At 40.1% G+C, this 5,060-nt stretch overlaps 1 gene segment (V, D, J or C); it reads right to left on the bottom strand.

Annotated features, from left to right (window-relative positions):
* Window positions 1-479: 479 nt before the first annotated feature.
* LOC307121290 (immunoglobulin lambda constant 7-like) lies at window positions 480-4,623 on the bottom strand. The segment is given in 3 exons: window positions 4,594-4,623; window positions 2,058-2,106; window positions 480-984 (listed from the first exon to the last, which is right to left on the bottom strand).
* Window positions 4,624-5,060: the final 437 nt, after the last annotated feature.

The following is a 5,060-nucleotide window of genomic DNA, read 5'->3' as shown; positions in this document are numbered from 1 at the left end:
GTTTTAATATGATCATCATGTTTTAGGTGTAATATATGATCCCTGTCAATCAAACTGAACAGACTGCATTCAGTCACTTCTGCTGTCTGGACGAGATGCTTTCCATTTGACCCACATAAAGATTTACATTCTTACACAATTACTGTCACAACGGCTCATTCTTGATTTGGGATCATGTTTTTATCATATTTTTCTATATTAAAGTTCAGCCCCTTCTTCCGCATGTAAATGTGTAGCAGAAGTGAAAGTGGTCTGTTCCAGTCCAGATCCTGTAACCAATCAAAGAGTGAGACTGAAAATCCCATTTGCATTGTCAGGGTGGAGTGATTGTGATCCTCTCAGAATAGAGCAGCTCTGTCTCCAGAGACCATGTTCAAACCCCAAGAGCTTTATTTGACTGATTTACTGCTACTGATCAACCTTCTGAAAAGCACCTGCATCTTCATCTGTTAGTTGAATGATGTTGTCAGACACAAAGTGAACTTGTTGAGAAGCTTTATTGAATGTTGCAGCAAACACAGCAGATTGAAAGATCACACAGTGCTTTGACACATGCGAGCTCTCTTTCAGTATTGAGTTGTAAATCACTACAGCTGCAGCACTAGACTCATGTGAATCCTGCCTGACACAGGACACTCAGATACGGCTCATCTTCAGGAGAGAAACATCAGCACTCAGAGCTCTTGTGGAACGAGACCTCATGAGGAGCTCCATCATGTGTTACTCTGCAGACGTACACCTCTCCCGCTTCCCAGCGTGCTTTGCTGAGGGTCAGGACGCTACTGCGGCTGTAGCGGCCGTTCTGCTGGCTCTCTGCGCTGGTCAGAACCCCCTCGGTGACCTCTGACCCGTCCAGTGTCCAGCTCACCAGCGCCCCCTGTGGAGAGTAAGAGCTGAGCAGGCAGAGCAGTGCGGCTGAGCCTCCAGAGATCTGCAGAGAAGAGGGCGGCAGCAGAGACACTGAGGGCTTCACTGTGGGACCAGCTGCAGGAGACAAACACAACACATTCACAAACACAAAGAAAACACACTGCACTTTCATTCACAGCATTTCAACAGCAGGACAAATCACAATCTGATCCTTCATGTCCTTCAACATCACTACAGCTGATATATATACAATATACAAACTACACAATCACTATATACATTTACATCAAACCTCATCAATCAAACTCAACATTGTAATACACCGACTGATTTCATCACAGCAGTTTTTAACTCAGAACATAAAGTTCTTACATTTTACTGAGATATTCAACTCAGAATTAAAAGTCACACATAAATTGTGTTTGTATTATAAAGCACTGAATTATAATCACAACATGAGCAAAAGAGATTCAGTATCATTGACTGAACTACAGAAAGTACAACATTTACATTCTGATGTCAAATCTCTTTTCTCCATGTATGATATCTACAATAAAAGATGAACTATATATGAACTCAGTGTAGAAATAAATGAAGGAAAACAAACCTGTAATAAACTCAATAAACTCATAGTGAGACGCTTTATGGAAATATGTTTAGATTTTGTTGTTGAAAGGAATAATGCCGTTCTTCTGAATGTATAAACATGACAATATCATTGATTTAGATTAAATAATTATTCAACAATATCAGAAACACTTAAAGCCTTTATCCACAATGCATTAATTATGAATTTTTATACACATTATAATGCATGTATGATCTCATGAATAATTGTAACCACAGTTATAACACATTATAATATTATCTATTCATTGTTACACCTTTAGAAATTATAATACATTAAAACTCACGACAAACAACCAATTTCAGATGCAACAAGGAATTTGCAAATATTATAATGCATTTTAACTTTGGTTACAATTATTAATGAAAAGATATAAGGCATTATAATCTACATTATGAATATCTTTATAATGCATTATATATAAAGGCTTCAAGTAAAGTTTCAGCACAATATCTAATAATCATTATCATTAATAAATGTTGTTCTTGTTTCAACTGTAAAACACTTTCTGAAATCTAAACTGTATTTTTTTATTAGGTAATTAAATAGACAGACTTACCGATCACCAGTTTGGTTCCTCCACCGAATGTCCACCACAGTGATACAATCTAATGAAACGCTCTTACAAAAACCTCTATTCCACTCGAGTGAACACACACTCCAGCAGAGAGAGAGAAACAACACTTCAACACACTGATATTAGAAGCTCCTCAGCTCTTCTCAACACTCACTCATTCAGATTGACTCAATGATTTCTGATATAACACTGTTTAAAGAAATATATTTGATGAGCTGTGACCTCTGAGGTGACCTTTGACCTCTTTGATCATGGATGATGTTGTGTTTGAGTTTCTCATAATGATGCTTCTGTTCTTCATATGCAGCTCAATTTTCAGGATTGACAGAAAAACCTGCAGCTTCAGACTTCAATCTTCAGTGAAAATCTGCTCAAATCATGAGTTTATTGAATATTATAGCCAACATCTTCATGATAGATGGAGTGACACCATCAACTCTGATTAGAGATTCACAATCAGTCCTGATACTTTCTGAACAGACTCATGATTCATGATCTGACTTTAGTGATGGCGGTTCATCTAGTGGAAGTGTAGCAGTGATGATGGTCACATGACTGAATATGGACACAGAGATGGACGTTCATCTGCACATCCTCAGTGTCTCAGGAGTCACAATAAAAATAAAACTACTGAACTAACTCAAATAACATGAGTCAGAATGTAATGATCATTGTGTAACTCTAGTGTGTGTGAGTTTAACACTTCATGACTGAGAGCAGAACAGAACACAATCTTCATCATCACACAAGACACAAGAACAACAATGAACACCATCATCATCTTCATCTGGACTCTCACTCTGTTTGCTCAAGGTTTGTACTCAAATATTCATAAGGATTAATAATTCCTTTAAAATTGTAAATATATATATATATATATATAAATTTCATTTCTGTTTTCTCTCAGAGTGTAGAGGACAGATCACAGTTACTCAGAGTCCATCAATAACAGCTCAACCAGGAGAAGACGTCAGAATAAACTGTAAAACCAGCAGTAGTGTGTATTGGGGTAATCGTTTAGCCTGGTATCAGCAGAAACCTGGAGAAGCTCCTAAACTCCTCATATATTACGCAACAACCCTTTATACTGGAACTCAATCTAGATTCAGTGGCAGTGGATCTGGCAGTGATTTCACTCTGAGCATCAGTGGAGTCCAGACTGAAGATACAGGAGATTATTACTGTCAGAGTTATCACAGTGGTCCAGTGTTCACACAGTGATAAAGAGTCGTACAAAAACCTGTGTCAGTCAGACGTCACAGTGACTGCACTGATACAGCTGAGAGATACTGCAGCTGCTGATGGACCATCACACACAACACAATGACAGAGTTGAGCAAAGATTATAAAGACTTCATTTATATGTAGTGATGTATTTGTATCTGAAATGTAAGGCCCGCAAAAATCTCGTTCCAAGGAAGGTAACGAACTGCGGTTGAAGGTCGCTGTGCGTTCAGTGTTTCTGCTGGGCAAAATGGATTTGATTATAATATTATTCATCTGACTCCATTTATCATATTGTCAAATTTAGGATAGAATGCCAATTGGTTGTTTGGTCATTTATATTTAATAGTTAGTCACACATTTATTCATTCCGTTTTAACCCTTTGTTGAAATTATATTCGTTTCACAATCTGAGATAATGAATCATTCCAGAGTAAATCAGAATAGGTCAAAATGTAACAGTTTTATTAACAGTCAGGTAAAAATATAATGCCAATTACATAATCAATTCAAAGATAATTCGTACATAACCTCAAATATTCCAAAATAGCCTAAAGACTGAAAGATTTCCTGACTTTCTGAATATTACGTAACACAGAGCATTTGCTGTGTTACGGGCCAATCTTATTAAAGTATTGCACCCCGAACTCACTACTACATTGCTTTAAGTAACTCAGACCAGACCGAAACCTCTTTCAAATGGAAACATCTGATAACAAAAGGAATTTAAATTGAATCGATCTCCCATTTGCCTGAATTGAAAGAAGAGACCAAATGGCTCCAAAAGTCACACCCATCTTAATATGCAAAATATCTCTAAGCTCTAAAAACTCTTATTAACTTCTTGTATATTTATGTGGGGATGAGATTTTTGTACCAGTCGCACTGAGACATTTCAAACGATATCAAACACATATAATACTGTAAGTGAGAACTGACATTAAATCCAGTAGATTTTGGGTGAATTCTAAATGATATCTCAGCAGGAAGTGGAGTAAGATGGGGGAAATTCGGGGCAAGGTAAATACATAATTAAGGCCATTCCCAGTTGATTCACTCAGTGGGACGTCGGCTGCGAAAAGTGTCCTCTCAGTGAGTAATTGTCTTTCACCAGACAATCTGGAGTTATGCAAGTTTTCACCAGAGATACCAGTTACAATCTTCCAGAGATACCAGTCATCCAACTGCGAGGGTTCGGGACACGGTGGAGGGTTCCACTCGAGCCCGACACTCGCGGCGGCCCGGGAGAGCATAGCCGTAAGCTCTGGATCCGGCTCGGACAATGCTACCACACCCGAAGGGGGCAACGCAGCCGGGTCGTCATCTCCAGAACCCATTAGCTCATCCTCCGATGCAGCCAGCGAAATCATGTCCTCAGCCGGAGCCCCAAAGGAAACGGCTGGCCCCCCATGGGAAGGACCAGCGCGCTCTTCCGGAAACTCCACCAGAAACTCCACCGGAAACTCCACCGGCGCAGCGGAGGGTGGGAGGGGCCCCAGGGGTTTTGGCCCGTCGGGGAAGCCCTGACCGTCACCCTCAGATCTCCACCAAAGGCATCAGCCAAAGTAGCAGCCCTCTGCTTTGCAGCGGGAGGACCACTAGATCGGGGGATGCACAATGGGACTCCACCCCTTCTGAGGTATTCGAGCCTAGACCTGTGCACTGCGATGGTCATGTTCCTGCAGTGGGAACATGAGTCATTCACGAATGCTGCCTCAGCGTGCTGAACGCCCAAACACGTGAGACAACGAATGTGACCGT

Source organism: Gobio gobio, assembly GCF_949357685.1.
Source record: "Gobio gobio genome assembly, chromosome: 25".
In the NCBI taxonomy this organism is placed as follows: Eukaryota; Metazoa; Chordata; class Actinopteri; order Cypriniformes; family Gobionidae; genus Gobio; species Gobio gobio.
Note: the sequence above shows the minus strand (reverse complement) of the source record. Positions and strands in the feature narration are given on the sequence as shown.